The following is a 20882-nucleotide window of genomic DNA, read 5'->3' as shown; positions in this document are numbered from 1 at the left end:
GGAGCTAAAAGGTATGTCAGAATTTATGAATTAGTGACATACGGATTGTTGTGTGCAAATATGAAAGTAAGAATTCATGAGTCAATTGGTGACCATTGCATGCTATACTCCAGTGAAAGGCTTCTAGGGGAAAAATAGATATGAAAAAGTGAGTCTTTTTAGAAAATAAATAAATAAATTGAAAATAGAATGAGTGCAGGAAGAGAAAGTACCAGTTCCTTTTGAAATGTATTAAAAGATAGATTAACGTCCTAACAGGATGAATAAAAATTAGATGTAATGAAAGATTGCATGTTTGGAATAGAGGGGAAAGAAAAATGTTACCAAATACCAAAGAAATGTGTGCAGTTACATTAATGGGAATGTAAAAAAAGATGAAGTGAAAGAAACTATGGATGAGAAACAAATGAAAAGAGAAAATGCTGGTTGATTTTGAGGAAAATCAAAAGAGCGATGCAAAGGCTAAACAACTAGCTACTAACAAAGAGAGTAAGTTTAAGAATAAAAGTGATGAAATAATTTGGGATGAAACTGAAATCAGAAGATTTTGCAAGGAGTATTTTAGTTTTTTAATGGGATGATAGTGATATGCCAGACAATGAAACTGGAATAGTGCTATAAATCATAGAATCATAGAATTGGAAAACACCATAGAAATCTTCTAGTTCATCCTTCCAGCTCAGTAGAGGGTCCACTGGATCATCTCTGAAGTTGACAGTGCTATGTTCCTGTTAAGGTACTCCAAAATAATATCTGTATTCATAGCAGGCTTGTATTTTTAACCGGTTTATGTTTAACTTTAACTTCTGATTATGCTGAATTTGTGGTCAATCCAGATCCATTTCATGTGGAATGCTGCTTATCAATCTCCCCCTATCTAAATTTATGGCTTTCATTTCTTTTTACCCATATGCCAATGGTGGGATTCAGACGGTTCTCTCTGGATCGGGAGAACCGGTAAGCGGTGACGGTGGGAGGCTCTGCCCACCCGCCCAAACACACTGCACATGCGCAGAAGGCGGTGCACATGCACAGACAAGGCATGTGTGAGCGAAGCGAACATGCGCGCACACTCACATTTGCGAACCGGTAGGGAAGGTAAGTGAATCCCACCTCTGCCATATGCAGAACTTTACATTTCTCCCTGTTAAATTCCATCTCAGTCATTTCAGCTCATTGCTGAAACTGTTTTCTCAGTTCCCCCATCCAAGTGATTGATAAACATGCTAAGCAGCTAAGAACTCTGTTGGTTGTTGTTGTTGTTGTTGTTGTTGTTGTTGTTATTATTAATATTAATAATAATAATAACCTTTGAAGTGAAATAGAGCCATAATCAAGTACTCTTTTGGTTTGATCATTTAGCCAACATCCAACCCGCGTTGGATCATTTTATTAAAGAGAATATCACCAGTAGCTTTCTTGAAGACCTTGCTGAGATGCACTAGGTCTATAGTATCTCCTGAGATAGAATCTCTATCAGAGACAGGAGTTGTAGTTACTTTGAGACAATCTGTTTGTTACTAACTCATTCTTCCCCCAGTGGCATCATTAAGATCAGAAGAAAATCCTTTTTGTTGCTGTGATATCTGGTGCAAGCCTCAGTTTATTCTGAGCTTTGGACACTCTGAAACAGTTCATATATTTCCTGGAAATTATTCTTCCTTGACTATGGTCCCTTCCTTTCACTTCCTCTATATGTTTCTTTTTTCTTTCTCTCTATTATAGTGTGCATTCATTTCAACCTCTGTCAATCTCTCCTTCTTATAGGAATTGTTTGTGATTGCATCTTCAGTATTCTATTTCATAGGCTTGCCCATCATTCCTGGCCTCTTTTCTTCTCTAGGGTTTGAAGCCATCAGATTCCACAAACTTTCTTTGGAAGTTGCAAAACCCATTCTTCTGAAATCCAGTGTGCATGTTTGATTCTTGTCCATTCCTTTTGTCAAATTCCTGTTAGCTCTTCCTGTTCACTTGTTCATTGAATTTGCTCCTTGGAAACTCAATCTGCACATGTCTCTTGAAGTTCTTCAGCTAAGCTTATTATGTGTTTTTATTTGGCTGTACACCGCCCTGAGTCCCTAGGGAGAAGGGCGGTATATAAATTTGAAGTAAATAAAAATAAAAATAAATAAGTCAACAAGAACAGTACACCAGTCAGACACAATGGCCAATCATCAATACTTAAGATACTCTCAGCAGCAGTCAGCAGCCAGTTAGCAGGAGTACCCAGCCTCAGATTCCTTGGATTTTCTTTTCTCCTCCTCTTCTTCTTCTTCAACTCTTTTTTGCTTTCCATGTTCACTTGCTCAAGACAAAAATGATGAAAAGGAATTCATCCTGCTGTAAGAACACTGCAAAGTGTTGAGGTTGCAGGTGAAGATGGTGCATCTGCAGGAGGGTTAAAATATGAAAGCAGAGAGAGTTTATGAACAGTTTATTTAATATGTGTGTGAAGATTGCATCAGTATCTGATGATTGGAAGAAAGCCATTATTGTTCCTTCACCCAAAAGGAAACACAACAAGAGTAAATGCAAAAAGCACAGGAGGTTAATTTGCTAAGAATGTCTGAGGAGGTATTGATAAGAATTCTAAAAAGGATATGAGAAGTGACAATGAAGAACTTTTTTCAAGAGGCAAATGGACTTCCAGCTCAGAGCTGAAGAAGCTTCTTGGATGAAAAGAAAAGCATCTTCAAAGAAAAACCAGAAAGTCCAGTTGCCTCTTGAAAAAAAGCATCTTTGGGACAAACATGACCTGGATGACTGAGAATCTCCATAGACATTTGACAATGAATGTCTATCTTACGTTTTTAAGTAAAGTGCAGCTTTAAGTTGGTCAACGAATGTGTAGACTAGATGTTGCCATTCAAGTGATTGAAAAACGCACAAAAGTGAGTTTATTCTAGGTTTATTGACTTAGAAAAAGCCTAAGGTTCAATTAATAGACTTAAATTATGTAAACCTTTGTACAAATATGGAATCAAAGGTTGGTTGGCAAATATGATGACAGTAACGTATAGTGGAAATAAGACAAATATGATAAGAAGTGGAATGCTTATGAACGGGTTCATCTTGATCAGTAAGATAAATATGCTATTGAAGTAGTAAGACAAAATATACGATAAATGTTTGTTGTCTATGGCTACATTTATAAATAAAGGAATGGTTCTTTAAACCATCTTGAGTGGAGAAGTTAAAATGGTGCATTTTTGTATGCAGGTGAACCATGTTTTTGGCTGAGAACTCAAACTGTTAGATTGGCGCAGGGAAAGAATACGCGAGCAGCGAGTGGTCCGTTCAGCACTTTATTTAGAGAGAAACAGAACAGCTGGCTGTGCTACCGGGCTCGCCTTATAAAGGGAGTCGGCAGGCAAGCCGGCCAATGACAGATCTTCAAATCTCCCGCCAGTGGACTAGCCAATCCGGCAGGGAATGCCCATATATGGACATAACACCCCTCCCCTCCTAGTTCTTAGTCCATCACTCCAGTGGTCATGTACGTGACATAATCGCGCAGGTAGGCGGGGCGCCTCCCCGTCCTATTTGACCTGCGCAGATCACTTCTTGCCTCGCTGTCAACCCGTGCAGATGAGGCTCTTGTCTCTCCCAGTTCCCACCTTGGAACCATCTGAAACTCGGCCATCTAGTGTGCGGGCTCTGGCCCAGCACCGCCGGCTGGGTTCTCGGAACTCCCCAGCGGCCCCGGGGAATGATGCCTCGGCTGCTGAAACTCGCCGCTGATCAGAACTGGACGCCAGGAACCCGGTAAGTCGATGGTTCTCTTCCCTTCACTCTGTGGCTGGTTTTCGGCGCTAGAGGCGTCCGCTGTCGTCTGGGTCCTTGGTCTCGGTTGTCGCTGTAGCCATCGTGATTTTCGTTGGGGGTCCTTGCGTTCCGGTGATGGTAGTTGGCCCGCTCAGCTGGTTTGGCGCGGCCCAACCCAGCCGGGGTGTCGGAGGTCTCCCTCATCTGGGTGTTGCAGGCCTACCTTGTCTGGGTATGGTAGCTCTACCTGGACGGGGTGTTGTAGGCCCGCCTCACCGGGGTGGTGCAGGCCTACCTCGTCGGGTCATGGTAAACCCACCGCATCGGGGTGGCGCAGGTCTACCTCATCTGGGTGGTGTAGGCCTACCTCGCCTGGGTGTGGTAGGTCTCCCTGGACGGGGTATTGTAGGCCCACCTCGTTGGGGTGGTGCAGGCCTACCTTGTCTGGTTGTGGTAAGCCTTCCTCATCGGGGTGGCACAGGCCTACCTCGTCTGGGTGGTGTAGGCCTACCTCGTCAGGCTGGTTTTTGCCGTTTCTGCCGCTTTCCCTCCACCTTTTCTGGAGCTGGTTGACATGACGTTTGACGATCTGCCCGTCTCCCAGCTCCACTTGGTACGACCTCGGGCCTGTTGTTCTGCTGATCACTCCCTTCAGCCACTTTGGAGGCTTGCGAAAGTTGAGAGCGTAGACTGGGTCTCCCTTGGTGAAGGTGTGCGGCGGTCGGGTTGCGCTCGCTGGTTCTTGGGGGTTGTACTGGGGGTGTAGCCGGTCCAATGGTGTCCTCAGCTTCCTCCCCCTGAGCAATTCGGCTGGACTTCTGAGTGTGGTGGTGTGTGGAGTGATGTGCTGCATGAAGAGGAATTTATTGATCCTCTCTTGCCAATCCCTGGTGCCCATCTTGGTGAGAGCTTCCTTGGTGAGCCTCACCATCCTCTCAGCTTGTCCATTTCCAGCCGGCCTGTATGGGGCAATGAGGGCATGGCAAATGCCCCGCTTGGCCAGGAACGATTCCATCGGCTTGGCGATGAGCTGTGGCCCGTTGTCCGACAACAGGACGTCCGGAGTGCCATGGGTGGCAAAGAGTCTGCACAGGGCCCGGATGGTTGCCTCGGTGGTGATGGTGGGCATTTGGATGACCTCCAGCCACTTGGAGAATGCATCCACTACGATGAGGAGGTATTTGCCTACCATAGGCCCGGCAAAGTCGATGTGAATGTGGGACCAGGGGGCACTAGGCATCTCCCATTTTGTGGGTTGGGCTTGTGCTGGCGTTGGTCTGACCTCCTGGCACAGGGCGCATCTGGAGACCCATTGCTCAATGTCCTTGTCCAGGGCGGGCCACCAGATGTAGCTTCTGGCCAGCGCCTTCATCTTCACGATGCCTGGATGCCCATTGTGAAGGATCTCCAGGGTCCTCTTCTGCAACGGTTGCACTATCACTACTCTGTCACCCCAAAGTAAGCAGCCCTTCATCGTTGAGAGTTCTTGCTGCTTCCTTAAGAAAGGGCTGAACTCTTTGCCCACTTTTTCTGTTGGCCAACCCCTCAGGACCCAGGACATTACTTGCCTGAGGGTCTTTTCCTTCTTCGTGTGGGCTGCCACGTCTGTGGAAGATACTGGGCACTGCAGGTCTCCGTCAATGTGGAAGAGACCGAGGGTGGGTGCGGGGTCTTCCACTGGTTCCTGCGTTTGGCACCTGCTGAGAGCATCCGTGTTGCTGATGATTTTTCCAGGTCTATGTGTGAGAGTGTATGAGTATCCGGCGAGGAAGATGGCCCAGCGTGTCATCCTGGGTGACATGTATGTCGGTGTTTGCTTGTTGCCTGCGAAGAGTCCAAGGAGGGACTTATGGTCCGTGATGATTTCAAATGCCCTCCTGTAGAGGTATTCATGGAAGCACTTGATGCCAGCCACGATGGCCAAGGCTTCCTTGTCCAGCTGGCTGTAGTTGCGCTCAGCTGCCGCCAGAGTCTTAGAGAAGAAGGCGATGGGGGCTTCTGTGTTGTTGGGCAGTCGGTGGCTGAGGACAGCCCCAACTCCATATGGGGATGCATTGCAGGTCAATACCAGCGGAAGCGTCTTGTGGTATTGTATCAGCACGCTGTCCGAGGATAGGAGCCCTTTGACGTTCTTGAAAGCGGTTTCCTCGGCTCTACCCCACTTCCAAGGGGCCACTTTTCCCAGAAGGCGATGGAGTGGCTCAGCAATTGTGGCTTTCTGTTTAAGGAAAACGCTATAGAAATTTAGCAATCCTAAGAAAGTCTGAAGCTCTGGCTTGTTTTTGGGGGCCGGAGCTTCATGAATTGCCTTGACCTTAGATTTGGTGGGGTGTATGCCAGTGCTATCTATTAAATAGCCCAGGAACTCAACCTCCTGGACCCCAATGATGCACTTGTCTCTCCTCACACGCAGAGACAACTGGAACCGCTTCAGGGTGAGCCTAAGCCATTCCAAGAGTTGAGACCTGGAGGTGCCGGAGATTAGTACATCATCAAAGTACGGCACCACCCCTGGAATGCCTTGGAGAAGGCGCTCCATCATTGATTGAAAAATGCCAGGGGCTGCGTTGACTCCAAATTGGAGGCAGTTGCATTTAAATGCTCCCCGATGGGTGACAATAGTCTGAGCCTCCGCAGTTTTTTCATCGACTGGCAGTTGCTGGTAAGCCTGGGCCAGGTCCAGTTTTGCAAATATGGTCCCACTCCCGAGTGAATGCAACAGATGTTGCACCACTGGGACTGGGTATGCACTCTGCTGTAATGCCCGGTTAATGGTGCATTTATAGTCGGCGCAGATGCGCACAGATCCATCATGCTTCAGTGGGGTCACAATGGGGGTCTCCCATGCAGCATGATTGATTGGTTCCAATATGCCTTGGGCAATTAGTTTATCTAACTGAGCATCTACCTTAGGCCGAAGTGCAAATGGAACCCTGCGAGGCTTAAGCCGAATTGGGGTGATTGAGGTATCTAAATTGAAAGAGATGGGTTTCCCCAAAAATTTACCTAAGCTGCCATCGAAGACGTCCTTGAACTCTTCAAGGAGCTTCTCGAGTTCATCCTGCCGAATCTGATGGATTCCTCTGATTGAGAGCCCTAGAGGCTCCAACCACTCAACTCCAAGCAGGGTCAGGCGGCTGTCCTTGATTATGGTGATGGGTAGGTCGCCCTTGAAGCTGTGGTAGCTGACATTCAGCGAGACTCTCCCCAGAACCCCGATGGGGTTTCCACAGAAATCGACGAGCCTTGCGTGAAGTGGCTGCAGTTGGCTCTTCGAGATTTGCGGTTTCAGCCTCTTGAGATGCTGCCAGTCCATAATGGAGTAGATTGAGCCTGAATCTTCTTCCGTGGCACATGGAGTCCCTTCCATGTGCCGTCATGATGAACTTTGTGGCATTGTGGTCATTGGTGTGGGCAATGGTGGTTTGGTGGACTGCTCTGCTTCACGGGTACCCGTCTCCCTCGCGCCTTGGTTGATAGGATCATCTGGATGTCCTCTGTTATTTTGATTTTCCGGCTTGACTTTCTCCCGGACTGGTTCTGGAGCTCTGCAGGCCTCAGTGATATGGCCTTTTCGTTGGCAACGGCGGCAGGTCGCATCTCTCCACCGGCATCTGGCTCTCACATGGTCGCCGTTGCAGCTGGCACAGCTCTCCCCTCGGTCGCCATTTTGTGTGGTCTCATGTCTGTGTGGTCTGGAGACCTTATGGACCACCATTTCCTCATCCGATTCAGATCCCGTGGTGGATTCCTCGGATGAGGTCTGGGGAGCTTTCTTAATTCTGTGGACTGCCTTGGCTCTCCGCATCGCTGCCGCTGCCACCTCTGATGTTTCTGCGGCTGTAGCCTCTTCAATTATATCTTTTAGCGAGACCTTTCTCCTGCTCAGCAACTTTCTTTGCAGGGAAATGTCCCGCATCCCAAAGATGATGCGATCTCGGATGGCGTTGTCCACGTGGTCGAACTCGCAGTTGGCAGCCAACTTCCGTAGTGCTGCCACAAAGTCCTTTATGGATTCACCCTCCTGCTGATTCCGTTGGCTGAAGGTGAATCTGTTCACCATCGGTGTGCCAGTTGGGGTGTAGTGTTCCTGGAGAACGTCTTGGAGGTCGCTCCACACCATGGTCTCGATGTCCTGGGGTGCCACGAGGTCGATGGCTATCTCCAGGACTGCTGATCCGCAATGTGCCAGGAACAAGGCTCGTTTGAGGTTGTCCTCCAGGTCTTCATAGCCGTTGCCGATCAGGAATTGGCAGAACCTAATCATATAGGCTTTCCACTTCTCCTGATCGGGGTTGAATGGTGCCAGCGAGATTTGTGGCGCTGCCATGGTTCTCTTGCTATCAGCTCTAAGTGACTCCAGCTCAGTGACTTACTCTGTTGAGTTGGGCTGGGTGGCGATCGTGCCACAAGGTTCTTCGCTGTGGTTCCTGAAATCCTTCGTTGCCAGTGTTAGATTGGCGCAGGGAAAGAATATGCGAGCAGCGAGTGGTCCGTTCAGCACTTTATTTAGAGAGAAACAGAACAGCCGGCTGTGCTACCGGGCTCGCCTTATAAAGGGAGTCGGCAGGCAAGCCGGCCAATGACAGATCTTCAAATCTCCTGCCGGTGGACTAGCCAATCCGGCGGGGAATGCCCATATACGGACATAACACAAACAAATTGCAGTGACTAGGTAAACTGTATCATGCACAGGAATATGGACCTGAAATTAATATATCAAAGACCAAGCAGGTTAAAACATTGTGGATAGTTGTGAGAAACATTTGGGCTGCTGTGAGAAACTAATGTTTGCCAAAAGAAATGAAAATGGCTATTTATAAGAATATGCTTCCAATCAATTTATTATCTGGAAGTGAAAGTTAACTATGCAAGGAGAAACGTAAGTGTAAATTGGATGCCATATGAATGGTTAGTTCAGTATGTGAAGTAAAACAAGAAGAGGTAAAGTTAGAGGGGAAAAAGTGTACTGAATAAACAGGGATTGAATATAAAAATGAGTGACTGGTGAAAGAAGCATGGATAGTACAGAAGTACGGTGGTAGCCACTAGCACTGATGATGTTACCTAGTTTGGGTAATGAAAACATCTGCAAGGAACCAAACAAGCTCAGAGAGTACCAAGGAGCCCTCATATTAGTTCTGAGCTACAGATATTCTTCTTTATCAGTCTTTTCACTATGTGAAAAATTACTGTGCTTATGATTTTACTTCAGCTTTCATTTGTTTTATAGTATCAGAAGGATGTGATCCCCAAACAGTCAGGTGAGCTCACCCAGCAGGGAAGGCTTTCAGAATTTGATTCATGAGGAAATCAGGTAAAAGGGCTGATTTCTTAGCCCTTTTCCTCCACTCTCCAGCCCTTTGGAATGCTTACCCTGATACTGTGGTAATTAGCAAGGAGAGAATTTATGTTTGCATCTACATAATTTGGAGAGGAGTAGATTACAAGACATGCAGGTAGTCTTCAATTTACATCCACAAATAAACCCAGAATTTTTATTGTTAAGCAAGGCAGTTGTTGAGTGAATCATGCCCCATTTTATGACCTTTTTTCCATAGTGGTTAAGCAAATCACTGCAATTGTTAAGTGACTCATGTGGTCATTAAGTGAAACTGGCTTCCCCTATTGACTTTGCTTGTCAGAAGTCAGCTGAGAAGGTTACAAATGGTGATCACATGATCCCGAGACTGTGCAACTGTCATAAACACATGCCATAAATACAAACGTACATGGGGATGACGCAATGGTTATAAGTGTGAAAACTGGTCATGTCACTGTTTTTTGTGCTGTTGTAACTTCAAACAATCATTTAACGAATGGTTGTTAAGTTGAGGACTACCTGTAAGCAAGCAAACAATTGGGAATATACAACATTAAATACTGCAAAGGTTATAAATGGAGGTAATGGTTACAGAGTTACTTTTTCATCACTGTCATAATTTATATTACATAGAATGTAATTAGCCTGCATTCAATGGTGGGATTCAGGTAATTTAACAACCGGTTCTCTGCCCTAATGATTTCTTCCAACAACCAGTGTGCCAAACTGCTCAGAAAGTTAACCACCGGTTCTCCCGAAGTGGTGCGAACTGGCTGAATCCCACCACTGCCTGCATTGAAATGTTTGTTTTTAAAAATATTTATATGTTTATTTACTTATTTACTATTTGAAACCAGGCCAAAACAAACAGATTAGAGACAGGAACCTCAGTTAAGAGCCAAGTCTAGTGCTCAATCTTGTAAAAAGGCACACTTGTTTATCTTTTTAAACAATTTGGAGAAAGAAAATGTCTGGCTTGGGACAAGTTAATGTTTTTTAGGTAGAAGAAAGATAAAACATGGCAAGCAGCGGTGGGTTGCACATTTTGTTACTACCAGTTCGCGCACGCGCGTCCAGTTCAGACACACGCCTGCCTTCCACACATGCACCCGGCCTTCCATGCATGCATTTTGCTCGCAGGCGTGCCTTCTGCACATGCGGCCGGCCTCAAAAACGTGCCTAAATAGGATGGCATAGAGCCGGGGCAGGTGGGTGGGTAGGCAGGACCACCCATAATTTCCGCTACCAGTTCACTGAACTGTTCCAAACCAGCTGAATACCACCTCTGGTGGTAAGTCAGCCAGTCTATTGGAGCCAAACACTTGATGTCATAAAATGGCTTTGATCATTTTTGAAATATGAAAAGGTACCATACCTGGGAGAAACTGCCCCAGAGAAGGCCTGCTCTACTTCATCCAGGTCCCATGAACCTCACAGAGAAAAGGCCTCTCCAAGAGCCTCCCAGGATGATCACCCTGGATGGCTTTTATCAAGGCAGTGCCTGCTCTGCTGGTGCTGCGCTATGAAGGGCTTTCTTAGTCATGTTTTGCCATGCCTCCTGCATGGTCACCCAGGCTTTGGGTCACTGCATTGCACTCCATATGAGGCTGCCCTTGAAACTACCCAGAAGCTACAACTAGCCCTGAATTCAGTAGTATGCACGATATTAGGTGCCTCTAAGTTCACCCATGTTATACGCCTGTTGTGTGAGTTATACTTGCTCCTAGTTTTCTTTCAGGTACAATTCACGATGCTGGTTATCACCTTTAAAGCTCTAAATGTAACAAAACTAGGTTATTTATGGGACCGCCTCTCCCTGAAAGCATCTGCCTTTCATACCAGATCAGATAGGTAGGAACGCTCCATCCTCATCCTCAACTAGGCAACCCATTCAGCCAATTGGCAAGAAGATACAGTCCAACATATTTGGAACTCTGGGAAAGATTGCTATAATACTCTACAAAAGGCTTCTATCTGAGCATAGCCTCCCCATGAACAAAAGAATAGAACAAAACTGAACTAATCCCCATAGCTTCCATGGTGACACTAGTGATTTCTAGAAGACATGCTAAAGATTGGCAACTTTAGGCACTCTGGAAGTGTTTTTCCCCTTATCCCATGTCAAGAGGAGGTATATAGGGAATATAGGACATAGCATTGCACATGAGTGGGGAAGCTTGAAATGATGCAATTTCCAGCTGCAAGTCTGAGCTCAAGTTGGTTCTGCCAATTTCTAGAAATTGCAAATCTTGACATGGCCTTGGTCTGTCCACTTCCATGAGGACAGACCAAGTGTAATGGAAATGACTTTGTCTCCTGTACTTCTGTAATCAGGCAAGGTATTTCCTCATAGTAGTTCTATTTGCAGGAGCCCCAGCTTCTCACTTCCTCTTACCATGTAATTTTCTTAGGCTAGTTTCAAGTTTTCCCTTCTATCCCCACACCTTACCCCATTTTCCAAACTCTAGTTCTCCAACCAAGCCTACCTAGTGGCTTGTGCAGATCACTCATTGGCAGCCAATAGATGCAACCTTCTGTCCCTTTGCTGTCACCAGTAACTGTGATAGGTCAAACAATGAATAATTTCAAAGATTAAAAAAATAGTTGAATCAATACAAAGGGAAAGAAAAAAGGAAGGGAAAGCTGTGCACGAAATAATCAGGGGATTATGCATAGCAGTTGGAAGAGCCTGTCACATGATGGGAGATGTTGGTTGGGGCTGGAATTTCAGCTGAGAGAACCACCCATCAAGACCTCATAGTTAGAATTGTCCAGGCAACAGGGCAACACAGGACAACTCATCACAGGGGAATGTCATGGGGCAACATGATTGGTGCATGAGATTTCCTTTTGTTCTAAGACTGGACATTTTATGAGGATGATTGTCCAACAACCGTCTATTTGTGTTGGATGGGTCCCATGGAAGCCTTTCTTCATTTGTCCAGAATTTTACATTTTAATCAAAGCATCTCCACCTGGCCCCATTTGGGAGCAAGTGAGTTAGTGGGAACCAAACTGGAAAGCCAACTGGCAGGAAGCAACAGTCTGCTCCTTTAAAGAAATGAGTGGAACTTTGGCAGCTGGAAAACCTTTAAAAATCCAACCAGGGTCACTGGAAGAAGGGATCTGCTTTGTCCCCCTCATGTCATCCTATTCCAGATCACTACAATTCTGTTAATGGCTTAATGTCTATGGCATAGTGCAAAGTGTGAATGAGGCCAGTTATAGCATGTTCAAAAATATGATTTGTTTGGTTTTGGCTTAGAGTGCGACATAAGTTTAGCCTTTGTGACTTGTGAACTATAGCTTCTGGTTATATGTGAACCCAGGTAATGATGGTTTATTGAAGTGATGTCCCGGTGCCTGGAGGCTGTGCGGTCTGGATGGGGAGAAACAGGCTTCGATTCAACCCTTCCAAGACCGAGTGGCTGTGGCTTCCAGCATCCCGATATAGCCAGATGGTGCCATTGCTGGCTATTGGGGGCAAGTTACTGGCCCCCTCGGAGAGGGCTCGCAACTTGGGCGTCCTCCTGGATGCACGGCTGTCTTTAGAAGAGCATATGACAGCCATGGCCAGGGGGGCTTTTCATCAGGTTCGCCTGATTCGCCAGTTGCGTCCTTTTCTGGATCGGGACTCCTTACGCACAGTCACTCAGGCTCTCGTCACTTCCCACCTGGACTACTGCAATGCTCTCTACATGGGAATCCCCTTGAGGAGCACCCGGAGGCTCCAACTGGTGCAGAATGCGGCTGCGCAGGGGATTATGGGAGCGATGGGCCACTCCCATGTGACACCCCTCCTGCGTGAGCTGCATTGGCTCCCGGTGGTCTTCCGGGTGCGCTTCAAGGTGTTGGTTACCACCTTTAAAGCGCTCCATGGCACAGGGCCTGGGTACTTACGGGACTGCCTTCTGCCACCAATAGCCTCCCATGGCCAGTACGCTCCCACAGAGAGGGACTCCTCAGGATGCCGTCAGCCAGGCAATGTCAGCTGGCGACCCCCAGGGGGAGGGCCTTCTCTGTGGCAGCACCTGCCCTCTGGAACAACCTGCCGCCAGAGATACGTAGGATACCAGCTCTCCGTGTTTTTCGCCGTGCCCTCAAAACTTTTCTGTTTCACCAAGCTGGGCTGGCATACCCCCCCCCGCCCCCGCCCCTTAGATATTTTAATTGTAACAGATTTTAGTTGGGATGTTTTAAATCTGGGCCAAAATTTGTTTAATTCTTTTAATAATTTTAAATTTTGTATTGGATGTTTTTTATTCTTGGCTGTTCACCGCCCTGAGTCCAGCAGGAGAAGGGCGGTATAAAAATTTAATAAAATAATAATAATAATAATATTAAATAAACCATTATATAGCATGATATGCATACCTAGATCCTCTACATGAACAGACAGGGAAAATAACAACTTGCCCTGTAATTGAAAGTAAAAGATAGAAGGAATAGGTTCCAAAACATTCGTTTTCGTTCTGCTCTTCTGTTATACATTGTATTGCCCTCTCTCTGTCTTTATCTCTATCTTCATGCACAGTACAGGTGCCTGTACTAATATATATGCATATACATTAGTTTCTGTAAAGAAATGAGTCTCAAATGTGTTTCTTCAAGGGGAGGTTAGGCACTTGAGCCAGAGCCAAATGGAAATGTTGGCTCCAGCAGTAAAAAGTTCAGAGAACACTCAGTATTTCCAGTAAAACTGCCGGCTTGGCTACATGGTATTGGGGGAGCAAAGGAGGGGAGACAGGAACCGAAGCAGGAAGTGTGCATCGGCCCTTCAGGAAGTGAGCAGTACAAAAGCCAACCCTGGCTGGCCTGTAGCAGCATTCCAAAGCCATGGAAACCCGAGCTTCTCTTCCTGCCCGCATGTTTGGAATACTTCTAGTTCTGCCGAAGCCCTTCAGCTGACCTGGCAGCTTGAAAACCACCTAGGCTCTCTTGCTGATCAGCGTAAGGAAGGAAAAGGCTGAACATTTTAAGAGATGCATTGTGCAAGGAGGATCCAGTCCCAGTCCTGCAAGCGACTGAGAAAGACACAGGTCACCGTGTATGAAGCTGGATGCCAGGATCATGTCACATCAGCACACAGTCAGATAAGCTCACTTTTCATACACAAACAACCTCCAGAACCATAATAGTGCATAGTCAAACAGCCATTCATGTATATCAGTGATGGGTTTCAAAATTTTTTACTATCGGTTCTGTGGGTGTGGCTTGGTGGCCGTGGCATGGCTTGATGGGCATGGCTTGGTGGGCGTGGCAGGGGAAGGATACTGTAAAATCTCCATTCCCTCCCCAATCCAGGGGAAGGTTACTGCAAAATCCCCACTTCCTCCCAATCAGCTGGGACTTGGGAGGCAGAGAATAAATGGGGGCAGGGCCAGTCAGAATTTTTACTACCGGTTCTCCAAACTACACAAAATTTCTGCTACCGGTTCTCCAGAACTGGTCAGAACCTGCGGAAACCCACCCCTGATGCCTTTCACATACATACAAAACAGCTCATGATCAGTATGATAACACCTCAGTATAATCAGTACGATAAAACCTCATTTTAATCATCATAAAACCACAAATTTATTTAATTTTTTTTCGAAAAAGCTTACCTCATTTGGAAAGGCTTCTCAAAGGTATGGAGACCAAAAGCTAGAGAACATTTCAGGATTTTGTTGACAAAATTTTGATTTTTGTCTCAGATTTTATTCTCTCTATTGAACTTGTCCAAATAACACATCCGCTTGTGATTTTTTTTTTTTTTCGCCAAAGAGCATCCAAACACTGAAATCAAGAAGGGGAAAAAAATAGCTCATGAATCTTTTTCAGGGCAAACAATATTATAAGCTCCAGCTCTAAATGATCTATTAGTGCTTCTTTATTTCTAGTGTTTGAATAATCAGTTTAATTTCTTAGGAAAATAATTTCTGAATCCAGCAATGTAGGACATGTTCAGCTGTCCTGCTTTGGAGAATTTGCAGTGAAATATATTTCCTCTGATTTTGCAACAAGCAATAGGAGAGAAAATTTAGCGTGCCATTTGAATTGTTGACGAAGACAATGGACTTGCCTCCTACTCCTTCCAGTCTTTCTTATCTCATTGTTGTTTCATTCACTTGTTTGGAACTAACATATTATTTCATTTGGTTAAAATGTTCTTCTAAGAGACCTTTCAGAGAATATGCTCTTTCAGACTCAATTCGAGCCACATTCCCATGAAAGGGGAACTAGTCCAGCAGCCTTACTCATGGGGAAAGAATTCTCTTTCCTCTCTTTCCAACCAAGGAAGAAGGAAAGCAATAGACCTGGCTGTCTGCAAACCACATAAGTTATATACTCGCAACATACATCATTATATAACCATGCTGCTTGCATAATCATTGCATCATAAAACACATGCCATCATGATGACGTCCTTATGGTGATGCTATCCGTGCCCTGATCCAATCTCTGAAGACTGCTCTGGTTTGAATGGAGAGCATTGTGTATGCATATTATAAGATGTATTTTAAGAGAGAGGCAATTGCCATATCTAATTTTATATATATATATACATATATACATAGAGGTGGGATTCACTTACCTTCACTACCCGTTCGCAAATGTGAGCGCACGTGGCACTTTCCATGCATGCTTGGCCTTCCACGCATACTTGGCCTTCCACGCATGCACTTTTCTCTCGCGCGCACCTTCCACGCATGCGCACGGCCTCCAGAAGGCGGCTAAATAGGAAGGCATTATGTCTGGGCAGGTGGGCGGGGCCTACCACAGTCGCCGCTACCGGTTCGCCCGAACAGAATAGAACCGGATAGAACTGGCTGAATCCCACCACTTTATATACATATATAAATACATACATACATACATACGTGTGTGTGTGTGTGTGTGTGTGTGTGTGTGTGTGTCTGTTTAAAAAGTTAAGGTTTCTGATGTCCAATTCATGTGGAAACTGAGATATCATAATATATACAATCATTAAATGACTTTCCTTATCAAAGCACCTGAGGACAGGACAAAAAGTAATAGATGGAAGCTGATCAAGGCAGATCTAACCTAGAACAAAGGAGAAATTTCCTGACAGTGAGAACAATTAATCAGTAAAACTGGTTTGCCTCCAGAAGTTGTGGGTGCTTCATTACTGGAGGTTTTAAGAAAGTATTGGACAGCCATTTATCCAGAATGGTATAGGGTCTTCTGCTTGAGCAAGGGGTTGGACTAGAAGACCTCCAAGGGCCCTTCCACCTCTATTATTCTGTATACAGCATTTGACCTAAAATATACTTTTCTATTTTATAAAGTTGAAATATGATAGAATGATAATAGTAGTCCAACAAATTGATAGAATACCTGCTTAGTCTGTTTCCTATATTATCTGAAACTGCACTGTTTGGCCTTTCTTGATACGACTTGTTATTATGTTAACATTTATTGTGTTGCTTTACTATATTAATAGTTCAATATATTTACTATATTATAATTATCCTCTTAATTAGTCAATAAGAAAGTCTCATTTCTTCAATGTTTGTTACCTGTTCATTTTAATATTCTTTACTTATAATAGTTGTGTATCAAAACGCATTGTAAGCCGCCCTGAGTCTCCGGAGAAGGGCGGCATATAAATCAAATTAAAAAAAAAAAAACCACTTATCTATGCTTTCTCTGTTCATTAAGTATTCTGAATTTGTTGAAACGTTTCTTCCTGCTAATCATAGTAATAAACAGAAACAGATGAGGATATACTGCAATGACGGAATCCTCATACAATGAATGTCCTTCACACAATACTCTAAAACCACAAGCCCTAATGACAGAGAAATGATGACTTCTGACTCTCCAAAATGCCTCATATATGCATAATATTTTTCTTTAATTTTAAGTTACTTTTTAGCCTCAAGAGACCCAACATAAACTCTGGAGTTTCAAGTAACATCTTAGGGGCAAATTGGTTAGAATTTTGTATATATTATTAGATCTATCTATACGATTAGATCTATCAAGAATGTATATTTTTTCGTTCCCATCTTTTGTAAAGAGAAAAGCAATTTAATATCTTAGCTGAGTTAACTTTTCTGAATTAGGACAGAGTTTTCTAATTCTTGAAACGTCTAGCTCCAGTTTTGCTCTGAGAATACAGTAACATGGAAACAAGGTTGACAAAGCTCTTAGTGTGAACATCCATATATTTCTTCACTTGGCGTCTATTTGGTTTAGTTCTATCATAATGTTCAGCATAATGATAATTAGTTACCCAGACATCCTTGGACAATAGGAAAGACAAGAACTCCACTTTCAGGAAAGGAAATCCCAACTTCCCAGAAGACTATACATGCCAGAAAACTCCTGCCATCATAGAGCAGGAAAAGTTTGACAGAAATGAACAAAGAAGTAGCGCCAATGGCTCCAGCAAAGAAAACTGTCAGGACCGGAAAATTAGAAATAGAAAATTGAAAAAACTATTTTGGTATCTTGAGAGCAACCAGTGAAAGGCACACCATAAACTTTTAAAATTTGTTGTTTTGCTTTCCTCAAAGAATGGAGTGAAAAATAACTCATTTTTCAAGGGAGATTTGTAAATGTAAATCCAACAATTAAACTCCTGAGGAACACCTTACAGTATAATTATTGGCTTTTAACAAGGAGGACGCAGTGGGACCATCCAAGCAGGAATATTGCAATTGCAGTCTTTACAATCAACGTCACGGAGGAACCGGAAATCCTCTGTTTCTTTGTCCTCCTAGTTCACTCTGTTAAAGTCATCAGGTAAAGAAGCCTGGAAATCCAGAAGGGTCATTTCAAATGGTAGGGAACATTGGAAGGTCATATTTGATCGTTCATGGTTTATATTCTGAGAAAAAGTAGGGAAGCTTATTTTATGGTTTTAACTGGTTGGTTGCTTTTTAAGAACTTTTTAAGTTGGTTGCTATTTAAGAAATTAAGAACCCAATAATACACGGGCAAACAATAGATACAAACTCAAAGTAAACCTGTTGTGGCCCATACGCAGCCTGTGCGACTGGTGGCTGATTCAGACAGCGAGGAGGCTGGTGTGGTGCTGCGCCAGCAGCCTGTGCAGCTGGCACTCGAGTCAGACAATGAGGCTGGAGAAGATGTGGTGCCAAAGGCAGGGATTCAGCCAGGGCCTTCAAAACCTCCAGAAGCTCCCTTAAGTGAAGAGGACGAAGAGGACGAACCTCTTCTCAATGCATGGGCGCACAGAGCTGCCAAAAGGCTCCTCAGGTCTCCTCGAGAGTAAGGCTTGGGGCTAATTGGCCACTCCCTTAGCCTATTTAAGGAGGAACACTGACTGAAGCAATTTGCAGGGAACAACTTCGTTCACACTCCTTCATGCCTTGATCTTAGTTCTTTGCAAATTGCTTCTGGGCTTTCTGCCAACCAAAGTAAGATTAAGATTAGTTATTCTTTGGATTCTTGTAGGCTGTTAAGAAAGTTAATTAACAGCCTTTGTTTGGGAAAAAAAAACTTATTTAATTTAGTAAAACTAAGGTTTGTACAGACTTTGTGTGTGCTGCATTCTTTGGGGTCCATAGCTGGGGCAGAACAAAACCGCTCCAAACTCAATTGCAGAAAATACGACTTCAGCAACAGAGTGGTCAATGTCTGGAACTCACTACCTGACTCTGTGGTTACATCCTCAAACCCCCAAAACTTTAACCTGAAACTGTCTACCGTGGGCCTCACTCCATTCCTAAGAGGCCTGTAAGGGGCCGTGCATAAGCGCACCTGTTCTACTGTTCCCATATATTCGTACTCATTTAATATGTATATACTTATACCTGTTTATACTTATATGTTTATATGTTATGTTCATACTTATACTTGTTTTCTCATACATGCTTGACAAACTAAATAAATAAATAAAATAAAAATAAAAATAAAATAAAGTTATCTCTGTTGGCCTTGGGATGCCTGGAATTAAAGTCCAGCATATTTGGAAGGTGCTAGATTGAGGATACAGAGCCATCAAGGCCATTGTGAATAGAACTTACAAGTATGCATCATCAGCCTTAAAACTCTGAATTTACACATGGCCACTGTGCATGCATGCACATACACATATAGAGACAGAAAAGGTATTTTATGTACATGAATGTGAAATATGAACTCTCTGCTACATGTTTTAACTAATTTGAATTTCCATGCTTTCCTGAAAATAAAGAACTGATATTTTATGCATGACAGAAAATTCAAACACAAAGCTGAATTTTTTAAATCATTTTTAATAACATACAACAAAGAAACTAAGGACGTTTTCAGACAGTCTTCCCATTGTCCAGTCTATCTGATTACATAGTGAAAATGAAGGAAGACCAACCTTATTGGACTGTTGCAGCAATGCTATCTAGGAACAAAAGTCCAAAGCTTTGCAATGAACAACTCCAGCAGGAAAGAGCAGGGATAATTGTTCAACGCTTGGCATCTCATAACAATGTCAATTGTTTGGCTGGAAGTAGTGGTGCAGATTGTTGTAGAGCCTTTCTTCAACATCTTAATTCTGTCATGTCCCCATCACATTCTCTTCATCTTTTGCTTGGCTCATATGTGAGATAGTATTTACCCATCCTTAGAGGTACCATATTAGCCCCTCTAGGAAGACAGCAATCAGTGTCATTTTCAGGATATCTCAAACAATGTGCTTCACTGGCCATGCTTGTTCCCACCTTCACACACACACACAGACACACACACGGTAGCAAGAGAGGCAGAATATTAAGATCAGATACAACAATAAGATAGGACAGAAGACAACAAAGATAGGTAGGTAGGTAGGTAGGTAGGTAGGTAGGTAGGTAGGTAGGTAGGTAGGTACGTAGGTACGTAGGTACGTAGGTACGTAGGTACGTAGGTACGTAGATAGATAGATAGATAGATAGATAGATAGATAGATGATAGATAGATAGATAGATAGATAGATAGATAGATAGATAGATAGAGGGATACGGTAGGTAGGGAGAGGGAGTGGGAGAGGGAGAGAGAGAGATGAGAGAGAGAGAGAGAGAGAGGCAGGCAGGCAGGCAGGCGGCAGGTAGGCAGGCAGACAGACAGACAGTAGGAAAAGCTGCCAAGATGTTTTGCTGCTTGAAGTCAGACAGTAATATTTCCAATGGATGTCTTAGCATGGCCTATTTCACAGATTATTGTGAAGCTCATTGTAACCTTTGTAATAGAATTCAATAATAAAAACATGTTCAAACATGCTGAATTGTCAAAAATATGCCCCCATGTTATTACTTAAAATCATACAAAAATGTCATTTTAATAAAATGATTGCGTCTTTTCATTTGCTCACCAAAATTCCTTTATGATCCTCAATAAGGCATGTAAGGGAAGCTTCATCCCTTTTTAAGAGAGAACAAGAAAAACTGTATTTGAAATTCTATCTCACTTTTTGAAGAAGGCTTTGAGCTTTGGGGTTGTTCAAAGCTTCTGGAATTAGACATTTAGATCTTTTTATGATCTTCACTGGGAACAAGGGGCTCAGGGGAGGAAGAAATATGATAAACAAGCTAAAAAAAATCTATTTCACAGAACACACCTTTTTGAATTCTGCATACATTAATTAATTGACATTTTAAAATATCCCTGGTCACAGGTGTTTTGAAAGGGAGAAATGATATTGCCCTGAAACTGACCAGATACAATCTCCACCTATGTTTCATTTACTCAATTTTGATTTTTTTTTAGTTACCCAGTAGACATTAGCAGTCAAGCTAATGCTCCTTAGAAACATAAATAAAGCCCCAAACCAAATAAAAAGAAATAAAAAATAGAATAAAAAATC

At 43.8% G+C, this 20882-nt stretch overlaps 1 long non-coding RNA gene across 1 annotated transcript; it reads right to left on the bottom strand.

Annotated features, from left to right (window-relative positions):
- Window positions 1-545: 545 nt before the first annotated feature.
- Window positions 546-11837, bottom strand: LOC148115534 (uncharacterized). Its single transcript, XR_015731967.1, has 2 exons — window positions 11575-11837; window positions 546-2388 (listed from the first exon to the last, which is right to left on the bottom strand). It is a non-coding gene; the product is annotated as an uncharacterized LOC148115534 (long non-coding RNA).
- Window positions 11838-20882: the final 9045 nt, after the last annotated feature.

Source organism: Pantherophis guttatus, chromosome 2 (genome assembly GCF_059756535.1).
Source record: "Pantherophis guttatus breed Tessera chromosome 2, ASM5975653v1, whole genome shotgun sequence".
In the NCBI taxonomy this organism is placed as follows: domain Eukaryota; kingdom Metazoa; phylum Chordata; class Lepidosauria; order Squamata; family Colubridae; genus Pantherophis; species Pantherophis guttatus.
The sequence above is the reverse complement of the archived record's forward strand: the minus strand, read 5'-3'. Positions and strand labels throughout refer to the sequence as shown.